Source organism: Lemur catta, chromosome 4 (assembly GCF_020740605.2).
Source record: "Lemur catta isolate mLemCat1 chromosome 4, mLemCat1.pri, whole genome shotgun sequence".
Lineage (NCBI taxonomy): Eukaryota > Metazoa > Chordata > Mammalia > Primates > Lemuridae > Lemur > Lemur catta.
This window is the reverse complement of record NC_059131.1, coordinates 29,816,537-29,831,961: the sequence shown is the minus strand read 5'-3', so window position 1 is coordinate 29,831,961 and position 15,425 is coordinate 29,816,537. Positions and strand designations below refer to the sequence as shown.

At 41.4% G+C, this 15,425-nt stretch overlaps 1 protein-coding gene across 10 annotated transcripts in view; it reads left to right on the top strand.

The window, feature by feature from the left end:
- The window catches only part of SLC8A1 (solute carrier family 8 member A1), a 367,481-nt gene that overhangs the window by 41,077 nt on the left and 310,979 nt on the right, over nucleotides 1–15,425 (top strand). For 5 of the 10 annotated variants that reach the window (XM_045549464.1, XM_045549469.1, XM_045549467.1 and 2 more), the window contains exons 1-2: nucleotides 3,266–3,410; nucleotides 9,514–9,583. The exons of 2 other annotated variants lie outside the window; for them this stretch is intronic. The gene's annotated coding sequence lies outside the window, so the exon portion shown is untranslated. Of the gene's footprint in view, nucleotides 1–3,265; nucleotides 3,411–9,513; nucleotides 9,584–10,903; nucleotides 11,047–15,425 lie in introns of those variants that run through there. 3 more of the 10 variants (XM_045549462.1, XM_045549465.1, XM_045549466.1) reach the window with 3 other exon arrangements.

Here is a 15,425-nt window from a genome sequence, read left to right as displayed (position 1 = left end):
CTTTTGGAGCCTCCTCCCTTTACCTCAAAGAGGAGGAACCAGTGGGTCTTCTCCTCCACAGCTCCTAACAGAGTGGGTAGGCTGGGTCTAATCACTGTTTTGTTTTTATGCCACAATGGCGAAATCTTAACTTGCAATAAACAGGTAGAAATGTAGGAATCTTTTAAAGTTATGAAATGAGTTGCCCCCATTCCAGGATTGAGCCAGTGCTGTTTTAGTTCACACTGGCTACCAATATATTTTCTTTAATGATCCTCCCTTATTTGTAAGTCTAAGAGAGTAATCTAGAAGAGCATGTTAGGAGGGGATATGGGTGGCAAAAGAACAAGACTCCACCAAATAATCTGAAAAGCAATCGGTGGAAAATTTTGGTCATTGTGGTGATTAGTGATTATTGATAATCACACAGGAGACCCCTGACAAGGCACAGCAGTGGAAGTAAAATTATGGCTAGAAAATAAGACTTAATTTGTTTTTAATTTTACAGTTGTCAAGTCTCCCCTTAATACTAAACTTAGAAGAAATTCTGCTCGATCATTTGTGAACCAGGAAGTGCAAAAAGGGCAGAAGAGTTTAGTTATTGTGAGGCTAATTATTCTATCATGAAACTAAGACAAGTCCTTAGAATGAAGCAGGTAAGCTATCACGATCTTAAGAAAAACACCAAAAGAGCAAGCTCTACAGGTTCTACCTGGCCTCTGCTTACCTTACAGCCCTTGCTCACAGCTCTCTCTCTCTCACTTGCTGTACTTTATACCCTCTGACCTTCTTTCAGTTCCTCAGCTGTGCCTTCTCACCTCCGGGCCTTTGCATCTGAAGCTTCTTCTGTCCAGGACTATACTGAGCTCACTCCCCTCTTCTCCTAGCCGGTTCCTAGTTATCTTTTTAAAAAGGTCAGCTCCCTCTGTTAGAAAATGTCAAAGCCAGCTCTGTGTCTCCTTGTTGCCACTTACCACAATATTAATAAAATAATGAATTGTGTAAGTTGGTTAATTTCTGTTTCCTTCCCCAGATGAAAGACCCATTTGTTCATTGATGATTCTCTTATGTCTAACACAGTGCCTTGCTAAGCAAGTGAGTGAATGAATGTTTTATCTGTGTTTATATAGCTAGCACGTGTCCATTCCCACAAAATTCAGGCTCATCTCTGCTCTGATCTTTTCTAACATGAAACACTGCCTCTCACAGGAAAAAAGTTTCCAAATTGTCAGGAAATTTATTAGGTGTTTTTCTAACATTAAGATTGTTATATAAATAAAATAAAATTTTATTTATTTAAATAAGTTTACTTAAACTTATTTAATTTTAATTGATTAATAATTAAATGCATTAAATTTATTTAGAGAAAAATAACATTTTACCTTAAAACAAGAGGATAAACATCTAAAAATCTAGCATACTCTTTCAATTTAAAAATATACTAATAATTTCAAGTAGTGTTAACACTAGATTTTTCATAGTGATGAATGTATAGGTTTTTAGTTTTTGTCAGATGAAGGGTGTGTCAGAAGAGATGTCAAAAATACACATGAAAAATCCAAACAATTTATTGTATCTTTGGACCTGTTATCCAACAAATAAGACTGCTTCTAATAGAAAAATATTCTCCTGAACATATATGATTAATAAAGAGATTTGATTAAATGTTCCAAGTATGTTCAGATTTCTTTAACTGATTTTGTATATTTCTAAAATAATTGTTAAGTCACACACAGTTAGGGGAAGTGAGGGGCTCTATATAAAGTCCATACTTCATCAAACTTGGCTCTGTTTGGCTTTCCTGCAAAGTAGATTTAAATGTCTGGTGGGTACATGGGGTGGGGTGGAGATCTTTTCACCTGCTCCCTAGTTGTAAGTCAGGTCTATGTCATAGAAAGGAGACCAGATAGTGTCAGATTACTATAATCTGTTTAAAAGACAGCAGCACACCAAGGGAGATAGGCAGTGGGAGCAGTAAATCTACAGTGCAAAGAATAAGGGGGTACATTGTCAGGAGAGAATTTAGACACAATAATAAAACCAACTGAGGGTCTGTCTGCTTTTTATTATCACCATTCATCATGTCAGTGATGAAATACTCTCTCTGCCTGCTAGAGCAAACTACCACCCCCATCCCCAACTTTGTACACCAGTCTTAAAATGGATTGTTTTTCCTAGAATAGTAGCAGCTTTATAGAAATTATATATATCCCAGGTGAAACCATCCACAATGATTCCCCTCAGAATTAAAACTCAGTATTTTTTAAACTATTGGGCAGGGAGGTAATGGGATTCTGCCAAGAACTGAGCCAAAGAGGAAAAGTAGCTATATTCTTCCTTTTCTTTCCCAGTTGTTGTTTAGAGTCCTGTTACTTGGGCCTACCTTGAGCTGATTTTAATCATCTCCTCACCAATCTCTTTATCCCTGGTCATGACCACTTTAACATATCTCAGACACGCTGTCAAGATTTATCTTCATAAAGCGCGTATCTGGCTACAACACTCACTTCTTCAAAAATCTTTACAGTCTAATTCTACTTATGAGACTAAACTTCTAAAGGTCATGGACGGTGTCTGATTCATTTTTTTAATCACCTCAGAACTTAGTCCATGGCTCTGAATGGAGTAGTCACTCACTATTTGCTGCCTGAATGATTTAAAAATTCAGCCATTAAATCTACTGCAAAATTTGTATTAAACGATTACCCTATAATAAAGCATGTTCCATTAATTTGCATCATTTATTGAACATATGTTTATTGATCATCTATTATGAGTTAGGTAGTCCCTTTGCTGTGTTGAATACTTTTCCATCCAATCTCTACTTTTCCTGAGCAATTTCTAAATTGAAGTTTTTTTTTTAACAAAAGAAACAAGAAGAAAAAAATTTTTAATCTCTCTTAATATCTATAAGATACATAATGCATGTATCTTTTTTAGGCTTCAAATCTAACATCATTCATTTCAAAAAAAACACAATGCATGGGTCATAATCTGCTTTAGTCTATGAGTCTAAGTATATGAGAGTATATGCAAATAAAAAAACATTAAGGTTGAATAATATTTAAACAAAACAAGAGGTCAGTTATTACTTCCATGTGTATTTGAAAATTTGCAATTGGTAATTTTTCAATAATTAAGTATTTGGCCATAGTTAAGAATCATGTATGTGAATGAGTGTGTGAGTCTGTGTGAGTGTGTGAATCTGTGTAAGTGTGTGTGTGTATGAGTGTGTGTGGTGTTGTCAGTGTAGTGTGTGTATTGTATATTGTGTAATTTCAGGTAAGAATGCAGGAAAAAGAAAAAAGAGATGTGACCGACTCATAGAAAGAAACACAGGAACCATCAAGTTGCACGTGCGTGATCTCCCTTCCTCCTCACCAGTGTTGTTGACTTTGTGGCAAGAGGTTCACCGGTCTGAGCTCACTTATGTAAGTTTGCCATCGAAGTGCATTAATAAGATGCTATAATTTAAATAAAATCAAAAGGGCACTCAGAAGTCTTGTAGCAACTCTGCCTTAGAAGAACACAGTCATTTTATGTGCACCCCCTGGGGGCAGTCTGTCTTTTTGGAACTCTTAGATTTATATAACATGAATATGCTCCTGCATGCAGAGGTACAAGTCATGTGACCATGCCTCTGCTGCTAGCCCTGATGAAGTCTGACAGCTTTGAGGTGAGAATTCCTAAAAGAACCTCAATGCAGGGCAGAAACAAATTTCCAAACAAAATACTGTGAGATATATACACATATATATATATATGATCTGTAATATATCTATAATATATATAATCTGTGTGGGACTCTCAGAAAAGGGATGGCATTATCAACAGGAAATCTTAACTTCATTCAAGTCTCTGCAAAACTGACCACCTAAACTAGTACTTGTTCCCAAAAGTCCCTATTCCATTTTCTCTGCTTTACTGCTTTCATAGCATTATCTCCACGTGGCACCCTACAAGTTGTTAATTTGCTTATTTTGCTTGTTGCCTGTTGTTTTTCCAATGGAATGTAAATCCTAGGAGAGTAGGAACTTCTGCTGATGTTTTTGCTTTCTCTCCAGTGTCTGGGACAGTGCTTAAGTAGATCTTCATAAATATTTGTTAAATGAATACGTGAAGGAATGAATGAAAAAATGAACTAACGACTACTCTCAGCTGTGTTTTTTGTCTACACTGCCCAGCTTTTTGCCTTTACTAAAGTTGCTTGATGACCGACTTTGAACATAATCAGGAAACTCACTGGTTCCTTGATTCTTGAAAAATAATAAATAAAAACAGGAGGCTAATACCCATAAAATACATGCTCAGCGAACTTAAAGTCTTAACAGAGGAAATAAGAGATTCTCTAACTTGTTTGCAAATTGGGCCAGATGAGGGCTTATAAGTAATTCCTGAGATACTGACAAAGGGTCGGTTTACAAACTCAAGCCTGAGGCTTGGTCAGATTGCTGTCTCTGTGTGGTTCCTCCTCTTGCAATGTCACAGACAATCTGTCTGTCATCACAGAGCAGGTGGCCAGGCAGGACTGTGGGTGTTGATATGGTGACTATGTCAGTTGCTAACCAGGGCCTGCACTGCAGCTACAAGGAGGTGATTGCTATTAAGTTACAATTTGCCCTGGACAGGGGCCAGAGAGTTTACTTTACCCTATAACCAAAATCCATCTTCTTTTCACATATGCCAGATCCCTTACGGGGGACAATATGTGCTGATTAATTCATCCACCATGCACCATAACCTACTCTAGATGCTGAGGATTGAATGTTCAACAAGATAGAGGCTCTACGGTAATAGACTGGACTTTCTTGATCCTATCTTATAATTTTCTTATGTATCTTTGGCAGGTGAATTATAATATACACTTCTGCTTCTTAAAAGACTCAAAAGGCCCTAAAACATTTGTAAGTTCTCTCAAATTTCCAAGAAAAGAAGCCATTTTTACATTCTGTTAAATATCAATAGCACCAATATGAAAACTGCATTGTGCCAGATGTAAAGAGCTTTTTCATTTGTCTTTGCCACGTTTTAAATACTTGATTTTAGGCCAGTGGTTTTTAGCTCTGGATAAACCTTAGAACCACCTAGAAAACTCAGAAACAAAACTAAACTAAACAGGGCCCAGACCCTACTTCTGACCAATAGGAACAGAATCTCTAAGGGTGGGGCCCAGGCTTCAATATTTTTTTAAAACAACCTAGCTGATACCTATATGCACCTAGGATTGGGAAAATCCCTTTTTACTTTCTTTCTTAGTTTGTAAAACAGAAGTAATCATAGCTCCTCCAACTAGCTCATAAGGAAATCAAACAGGGGAGAGAGAGGTGGAGGAGATGAGCAAAAACCTACCTAAGGGGTACAGTGAACACAAACTGGGTGACAGGCACACTTTTAACCCTTACTCGAGAATTACAAAAGCAATGTTAGTAACCAAAAACATTTGTACCCCCATAATACTTTGAAATAAAAAATAAATAAAATAAAAATAAAAGTTCTGTAGACATATAAGGTAAAAAAAACTAAACTGCAGATGGAAGATAATTTAAAAGTATACACAAATAATGTCCCGTTTATTTTGATACACATGCTTAGAAATGCTAAAGCAAATCCAAAGATGGCTAAGCTTTATGTGTGATGGGGTAATATTTCAAAGGAAAGGGAAAATAGAATGTAGTTTCTGAACATTACTTGCTCATGATTGCTAAGGACGCTTTAGGTCACAATGGATGAGTCTGAATTTTTAAAGAGATGACAGCATATAGTTTCTTTATTTCCAGACACTTCCAGTGGTAGCAGAATCAGCATCATTAAAATCATGGATTAAGACACCCATAAGTTCAGTCTATTTCCCCCTTAGGGATCTTTTTTATGACCATTTACAAGGGCTACTGTCTGGGCATTGCAGTAACCACTAAAACATCAGCAGTTCTCAGAACAGTCTAATCAGTGACCAGCATTTGAAAATACAGTGGAGTTATATATTACAGACGATGCCTTAGAAAAGAGATTTATTGAAAAACCTGAAGTGCAATCTGACAGGGACATTGCTTCAAAACTGGATTGTGAGGAACAGTTGTGTGGTACAGAGCACCCCAGGGGTTCATCTTGAATCTCTATTGATGGAGAGTCCTTGAATCAATGCTGGGGAAAGTTTGTGCAAACTTGTGAAGAAGTTTATGCCCTACAGATAAAGTCCCTGTTGGTAAAATTAATTTGACAACCCAAATTTTAGTTGTGGTGGGATTTGTTTAAAAATGGCTGCCTTTGAAATTCCAACCTTGGTTTGTAATAGAGGTAAGATCAAGATGATACTCAGACATAAAGGAAAATAAATATTGTGAAGGAGCCAAGAATGTGGTGCCCCCTCTATCAGTCACTAACCACAAGCTGTATTTACAAAATCAGAAAGAGCACAAGCAGCTTCTTTCATTACAGAGAGGAAAAGTACTCTTCTAATGCAGAAATGTACATTTTCTTGGATTATTCCTTGCACAGAAATCTGCATAAGAAAAATGATAGCATAGTAATTATCAATAATGAGATAACCTGATTATATGGATTCTTAAAATTTATACAGATATCATTTTTATGGAACTTTACCAATATAATAACAATATTAGTTATTGAGTAATTACTGTGATGGGGAACTATGCCAAGCACCTTGCATACATTTGATCCTTCCCACAGCTGCTTGAAGGAGATTTTATGATCCATGTTTTCTAGGCAAAGATATTGAGATTCAAGAGGTTAAGAAGCTTCCCCAAGGTCACACAGCCAGAGCTGAGAGACCTACCCAGATATTATAACGCTAATGCTAATACCACGGTTTTTAACCAGTATGCTATTCTTTCTAACCCATTAATTGTTCTAGATAATGATTCTGTCATTGAGTAAACATAGGTAATGTTGTGGGATAGGGATTAGATATTTCCTTAAGGTCAAAAGGGGCAGAAATGGAAAACGAGAGTTTCAGGATTTTGTACAAGCCCAATCCTTTAATATAAGTTGCTCAAATGTAGAATTGCAGGCGTCTCATATCCAAAGACTGTGACAAATTCTGAGGAAGTGTCTGACCCCACAGTAATGGAGCACAGAGGAGGAGGGCTGAGACTGTGAGTCTGCTGGAAAGGCTGCTCCCACTTTGTGGATTGTTGTACAGTGGCAGGGCCCATTGCTGGATAGAGAACAAGAGCAGTGTTCAGCTGGTCAAAACAAAACTCAGAAGTAAAATTTGAACTGCAGGAATAAGACTTTAGGGAGGAGGAAGACTTAGAAGTCTTAGAAGTCACCAAAGAATCCTCACAGTCATCCCTAAAGCAAAGAACCTTGGATCCCATCAGGAGCAAAGAAAATTTAAAGGACAAAACTGGGGGCCCAGTGCTCCACCTGAGGTTCTTAGCTATGGGAAAATGCTTAGTTTTACTAATGCTAAGCTCTCTACTCGCTGGCCAGGCTGGGGGTGCCATGATACCTTTTTCTTATGTAGAAATCAATATGAGACTGGCTTATAGAGGAGCAGATAGGGGAGTGGTGAAGGCTGGCAAAGCAGGAAATGAGGTGGGGGATGACTAAGATGGTATTAACACACTTAAGAAGCTCCAAGCAATGAAAAAAAAAATAGTAGTACTTCTGACCTATGTAATTCAAAGTAAAAATGAAAGGACTTACAACAAAGTACTGTGTTACTTTTCCCTGGGATGAAAATTATTGGGTGTTTCAGTAAAGTATCAAATGTTTAAAAAATAATTGTTGGTACCCCTGATCACATGTCTAATTTTTTTGTAGACTGGATAAAAAAAAAAATAGGGCTTAATTCACATTTACACTTTGTCTGAAAATGAGTTTGCTAAGAGATCTCCCTGAATATTTGCTGGGACATAATTCATGAAAAACTGAACATCTCTAGAATATACCAAACCGTAGTGATATTCCTGTGCAGTCCCCTAAATGATTGTGCCAAATCTAACCAAATGATTGGTTAGATTGTAACAGTGGAGGCTTTGGAGTCTGAATCCCAAGTCCAAAGGAAAGAGTAGCAATCAATATAGGAGACTGCAGTTAGGAAATAGTATATTGTTATTGAAATGTAAACCACCACTTTCCTCCATACAGTGTTTCTTCTTTCCAAAGCCACAGTCTGCAGCAGCCTCACTTTTTCCTTACCTAGAGCCATAGTCTCCCATGGCCTTGTGCCGGTGATGTAGACTTTGATAATTCTTCCAATAAAAATCCAGTCATGTATGACATTTAGAAGGGAGCAAAAGGTTTGATTTGCCCTAGGGCCCTGGAACCATTATAAAAATGCCTTTAATGAGAAATGAAAGTCAAAGAAAATTAGGGACTCAGAAATTGAGCCAAATTAAAAAGGGTGCCCAATCAGTAGGCACTAGGTTGCCACTTAATGAGTCTATGTAAAGAGAAGTCTAACTTCAATTTTTCCCCAAGAATCTAAATTAACCTAAATATCAATCTAGACTGGAAAAGAAGAGGAATAAAGAGGAGTAAGCAGTAGCCTTAATGTCTACTTAGCTGCTGAAAAGATAGACTTTGGGCATCACAGGTGTAGAGACATTTAAAGGACAGGGCTCTTGTTGCTCTGTGTCACAAATATGGTTATACTTTCAAGAAAATCTGAGCTTTCAGTAAGTGGCCCATAATAGCAATACTAGCCATACCCTTCCTATGGAATCTCTTCCAGTGAGATAGTAGTCCACTCACATTTTCATTTAGCTCTTTCATTCGGTTCCTTCATTAGGCTGTGTCTTATTTCCTATGAGCTGAGCTTTCAGTTATGTGCTTTTCTAAGTGTCATTTAGAAGGCAGCCACTTCTCTCCAAGCCCCTTTCACTGACTGTGAGCCAGATATCTGCCTCTCACACTCCCTTGAAGTCAGGACTCTAAGTAATTTTTGGCAGAAGACATATTCTAACAGAGAGATGGTGACCTTCTGTGTCTCCCCACGTGTCATTCTGTTCACACCCACTAGTCAGTACAGTCTAACAAAAAGTTTGTGCAGAGCATGACTTCCAAGAAAATTTCACTTATAGCAAGGAAAGGAAAATGTTCATAGAGAGGAAGGATTCCTACAAATTTATAAGACAAGGAGTATCTGTGACCACTAGATGAATGCAACAGACCCTTGCTAATTAGAATGCAGTCTTCATTCAGAAAGCATCAAGGCCACTTGAACATTTGCTAGAGATCCAGACCCAGGGCCCACGCCAGGTCTTATTGAATAAGAAACTGCAGTCCCCAGGTGCTTTATACCCACATTCATGTTTGAGGAATATTGGCCTAGAGCAGTGGTTCTCAACCTTTGTGGGACGCAGGAATCAAGCAAGCTATGTAAAAACAAATTACTGATGCCTGGGTCCCACCCCCAGAGAGCCCAAGTTAATCAGTTTGGGGTGTGGCCTAAGCACTAGGATTTTAAAAGCTGCCCAGGAGATTCTGGGGTACAGCCAGGATTGAGAGCCTGCAGTGGCATAGAGGCAGAAGAGGGCTACTTCTCCCATTCCTCTCTTTTTGTTGCAGACTCAGACAGCGGGGTTCCTGGAGTCAGAATCTCTCTTTTCCTGAGGCCTGACTGCCCCAGAGCTGCACTGTAAGTACTGGTGTAGGACTCTAGGAAAGAACTAAACTTTGTGCCTAGTGCTCCCTCCCCCCCTCACCTCCCAGTATAGCTGCTCCTGACCCCTACACCTGAGCAAATCATACCAGTGGCCAATAGCAACTGGTGCTTCCAAGATACGAATGTGGAGCCCCATTTGAGATCTATAACAGCAGAGCCTGCATTCCCAGGTGTGTCTGATGTGTAGTCGGGTTTGGGAGCCAGTGAACTTCACAGGAGGTCTAGCCTTTCATCAGGCCAAGTCATTAACGATTTGTAAGAATGAATGAACTGTCAAGAGATCAAGGGCCTGGTGCAGTGCTCCCTTATTAATTATGGGGAAGTGATGTATTGGCAGTGATAATGCTTCTCTTGGAAAGGGCAATGAATGGTTCGTCGATTGCTGCATTAGGTCTTTCCCAACTCAACCTTAATGCTCAGCTTTTACTCCTCTCTGTAGTTTAAAAGCAGCAAGGCTTTCCCACTAAACAGCCCCTTGGTCTTTATTCCCAGGTGAGCTGCAATCTTTGAGGGAAATACCAACGCAGAGTATGTTTCAGAGTTCTTGGCTGAGGAATTACGCCCCCCCCCCCAGCAAGCCCCGAATCCTTATTTGCTTGTGTCAGCATCTAGTAGCTAGCGTACAGTCGTGCATAGCTGGTATGTAGGAAAACCACGGAGTAAGGATTTAAAAAAAAAAAAATCATTGCTATATCCCCAGATCCCTTTGCTAAAAGATAGCTTCCTTTGGGAAAGGGTGGAAAGTGGAGGAAGAACGATAGCTAGATTAACAAAGTCAGAGGTGAGAAAGCGGTGGGCGAGTGGGGGTCAGGGTTCTGCCAGTGGATGAGGCGAGGAGGGTTCGCCACAAAAGTTGCAGCGCCTGTCTGCGCGTGTCACCGATGGGCTGGGTGCGGGAGAGAGCGCTAGCGCGCGGCCGGAACGCACTGCGGGGCCAACAGCCGGGAGGAAATCGGAAACGATTCTCAGCTGCGGAGGCTGGGAGGCTGGAAGGGCTGCTCACCGGCTCGGTGCTCCCGAAAGGCGCCGGCTCTACCCCCGCGCGATCGCCAAGGGAGCCCGGGGGGCGCGCAGGGCGCCGAGCGCGCGTGTGAGCGAGTGCGAGGCTGCGGACGCGGGCGGGCGGCGGGCGGCGAGTGTGCGCGGGAGGGCGGGGGAGCGCGCGCCGCCCGGGCCCCGGCCCTCCCAGCCTCGCGGCCTCCGCGCCTGCCTCCCGCCCGCGCGCACCGCTGCCCGCCGCCGCCGCCGCCGCCGCCGCCGCTCCCGCTCGCGCCGGCGCTGCACGGAGTGCGCCCGCCGCCGCCTGCTTTGTGCTTCCCCCAGAAGATGGGAGCGACCTCTTCCCGATCCGCAGCTCTTTAAAAGGAGGGAGCGCAGTGTATTTGCTACTAACGTGGAGGAACGGGGGAAGAATCCATTCACACTCCCCAAGCCAGGTAGGACCTCAGGATGGGCAGGCTGAAGGGATTTGGTCAGATACCGCGAACAGTTTTCCATTTGCTGTTCCTAAGGCTACACTTCCCTCCGCTTTGGCAAACGACCGGTCTCAATTGCGTGTGTGTGTCTGTGTGGTGTGTGCGCGCCTGCACATTTTTCTCGGTGTCCGCGCTTCTCCTGGAGTGAAATCGCTCGGGCTGGTGCGTCTGGGCGTGAGGGTGCCCGCCTGCCAGTGCGGGCTGCCGGAGGAAGAAAGGGCTGCTCCGGAGAGATGCTGCACCCTGCACCGCGCTGGGCTCTGAGGATTCAGGGCGCGAAGAGCTAAGTCCACCCGGAATGCAGCGCTGCTGGGGATTCAGGTGTCCCCACCCACTGGGCTCCTCTCCGAGGTCATCCCTCCTCTGGGTAATCCCTGGGGTCTTCCCCAAGGCCACACTTGCGAGCCCCTTTTTTCCGGCGGGCGCCGGGTGCTGGTTCAGCACGAACTGCGGTGAGGAGGTGTGGTCGGGGCAGAGGGGACAGAGAAGGAAGAAATGTAGGGGGAAGTGGGGTGTGGGGTCCACTTCTGTGACCACTGTGACCGTGGTATGCGTTGGGGATTCTGCACACACAGGCATCTTTCCCCGAGAGATTCGAAGGGAACTTTGCAGCTGCATTATCTGCCTCTGGAGCTTTGCTGGCTCTTGGGGAAATGGTCTGTGTTCTGAGATATGAGGATATCCTTTTTGGATCCTCCTTAATGAAGAAGAGGGAGGTCTGATAGCTGGACAGTTGGCTAAAGAGACCAAATCCGCCCCAGGCGATGCTTTTGAAAAGACAGTGTATGGCATCCTTGATTCTTTAAACCCTCCTTCCCCCCATGGATTCTCTTGCTATTTGATGAATGGCTTAGGCTGGCAATTCGTATTTCCCTCTCCAGACAAAGTGACAGTGGTTGGGTTGAGAGCTGAGGGGATCAAATTTAACAAAGAATTTTTGAGAGAGGGCAATATGCATGTCGTCCGCAATCACTGGAAAGAAAGTCATGCTTTGCACTAGGTATCTTGTTAACCCCCTTAGCCTGGCTCCCTTGAAGGCGCTCTCTACCTCCCCTGCTAGTCAGCTACTAGTGGTTGTGAATATGACAATACAAACTTTGTCCTGCTGGAGGTGTAAAGACTAAAAAGAGAAAAAAGGATATCAGTGGGAGGTGTAGTGGAAGAAGCTTTTTAAAAAACGACAGATGTGGTGAAGACAGTACAGGCGTCCTGATCATGGAGGAGCCTCTAGCTGAGTAGGTGGAGATTTCTGATCAGATCTGGTTAAAGGAATTGCTTGAGTGTCTCCAAATAGGAGCAGCTGAACATCCACAATCAGGGACTTGTGTGAAGAATTCCGAGGGGAAAGGAGGAGCAACCAGGAAGGAATTCTGAAAGTATACCTCCCTCTCTTCACGCGCCCCCAACACACACATACACTCACATGGTTTCTCTTTTTCAAAGCTACTCCTGCAGCAAGTCAGGAAAGGAAGGAGGAAAATGAATCTAGATGTTTCATTCATTTCAGATAGGAAGACCAAGCCGGAAGAGGGATGATTGGTTTTAGGTTCCTCTTTCAAATCCTGTGTTACTTGGATTTAGCTGTCTGGGTTTGCTAAACTTGCTTAATTGGGAGGTTAGGCGGGTGTGAAAGCAGGAGGAAGGAAGGGAGAGCTAGCTCCATCTTTGGGGCCTTGTGAGTGAGAAGGTGGGGGAGGACCCACTTATTTCATCAAGAGGCAAGATGTGTGTTCTTAAATGGTTTTCGTCTTACAAATTCTGCCTGCTTGAAAGATTCCATTTGGATCTCAGAGCTCTTTGGCTAAGATTTCTCCCACCTACTATAAAAGGAGCCCTGTTTTTTTTCCCCCTAAAATGGCTGTTGTCTTTTATTAAAAATGGAATGATGAATTCCTAGAAAAACAACAACAAAAAAGGACTGGGCAGAGGTAAACCATTATTCACTGTTGAGCTGAGCAGGGCTGCAAAGGATGTAACAGTGTCTGTGACAATCAGACTTAATCTACTCCGTCTTGAAAGCTTATCAGGGCTGGAAGAGGAGAGTAATGAACTAAAAGAACATGAAGGCTGTGCTATCTGTCTACTTACCTACTTACCTATCTATTTACCTTATTATTACTATTTAATGGTTTCCATTGTATCATTTTGGATTAAGATTAAGAAGTAGATAACCCTTTTGCTGACCATGAAGGGGAAGAAAGAGCATATCAGTAACAGTGCTTTGACTCCAAATAAAATTACAAAAGGAAGGTGAGGTATAGTCATTAACACCTGGGACTATTTGCAGGAATTATGTTAATTGCTCTTTTAAGCTTACTATGTTTTGAAAAAAATAAAATATATTCCAAGAGAGCTTCAGCATTTGTTAACAAGCTATATTTAACATGTTTTTTACCAGACAAAAATAGACTTTTATTTGTCTTGCAAAGTAAATGCTTGGCTCTTTCCCTCTTAGTACTTAATCTATTTCTTTGACAAAGTAAATGATGAGAAAAGCTCTGCAGATCTAATGAAGTTGCATTCCCTCTTTAAAAAGCCAAAGCATTCATTTAGATCATGGATGTGGTTGTCTCAAAGTAAGCGCAGTTTAACATCTGATTTTCATGTTGCTATTCAGCGAGACAAGCCTTTTCTCCATGGTGACTTAGGCAGAGGGAGAATAGTATATAGGTAGGAAGCAGTCTGCCCTATCAGCATGGAAATAAACAAAATCCAAACAAATTGAAATTAAATCTGAAAAATAAATACATAGTTAGAAGAGGATTTTAGAGCACATATGCTACATGCTTTATTTTTTTTCAATATATGTGTATGTTGCTTTCAAATAAATATTAAATTGTCACTTTATATTAGCTAAGAATTTAGGAATCAACGTGCTGTTACTTCTCTCTTCTTCCTGGTCCTTTCATCCTGTTTTTGGCCTCCAAGGATAAATGTCTCTTGCTAAAACATCATCCAATATCCTCCATACTTTATGGTTAGATCCTCATCCGAACCGCCTATACCTCATAGAGGTCCTGCTGCTTCCTGCACCCCTCTTCATAACCTCTACCAAATAGTCACCCCTTTGACCATATTCTACTGCTCCCTCTTGTGGCAAATATTCTCCCTGACTTCTCTAGAGTACAGAATGCTATCTACCGTCACTTATAACTGCCTTAGCTGTCTATCATTTGGCTCTAATTCTGTGGCTAACCAAGCTAGTGGGTTGCTGAACTAGCTGTTTCCACTTTTCTCTTTGAACAAAGGGATTTCCTTCCCTTGGAGATATAGTTGAGATTTATTGGAAGTAAATGCCGGGTGTTTTCTGACCCTTTGGGATGGACTGGATTCTGGGAATGTGAGCTTTCAGTGTCTGCCTTTGAGATTTTGATTTGGACTCAGGGATAGTCCAGTGGCGCTTTATTAAGTACAATGGGATTATTTTCAGTGTTCTTTTTTTCTCTTCTACAAGATTCTCTCTCTCTTTCTCCCTCACTTCTCTCTCTCTCTTTCTGCCTTCCTCCCTCCCCAGCCTCTCATACACACACATGTCATAAAATACATTTTGCACAGCACATATTTTGAAGACTTAAACTAATCAATTATTAGATTCTTAGTCATATTTGTAAATTAAACAGCTCATTTTCCAAATTGGAAACTCCTAGGGTAAACTCTTGTTGGTAAGTTTTCATCAAGAGCAGTTCAGAATACAAATGAGGAGATCTGGTGCCTTTTTCCAGTGTGTTGACTCAACTGGAAGGACAGTTGCTAGCAGCTCTTGCTGCCTCAAGTGTTTTGTGTGGGTTCTCTTTAGTGGCAACTCTGTATTGAACTCTGTTTTATATCTACATTTGCAGTTGTCATATGATCTGCCCAGCCAGGAAAGAGTAACAAGACAGACAAAGGTTTAGGAGAATTACATTTCTTTTTTAACCTCCCCTGAGACTTTCTAACCAATTGCAGGAGAAGGAGGTGAAATATGGTAGGAGAAAAGCCCTGAATGGCAGCTGAAGTGAAGAAAATGTCTTTGTGGTCAAGGGCAAGTGCTTGATAGGCAGCAGTCTATACGAATGATTTGAGGATGGGCAAAACATTCCCAGGTTTAAAGCATTTATCCATTGGCCAACATAGGATCTGAAATTCTCACTATTAGAGCCATTCATGTGAATAAAGAAATTCTATCTAGTAGTTCCAAATAAAATGCAGTGATATTGCCTGGGAAAGAGTTACCATTACTTCTCACAAACCATTAGCAGATGTTCATTTTTTAACTTGGATTGGTTTATCAGATCAGCTGGCAGATAGAAATCCTAAGGGCCTGGAACACAGGAAGTTGCAAAGGAAGTGAAAGAGGTTCA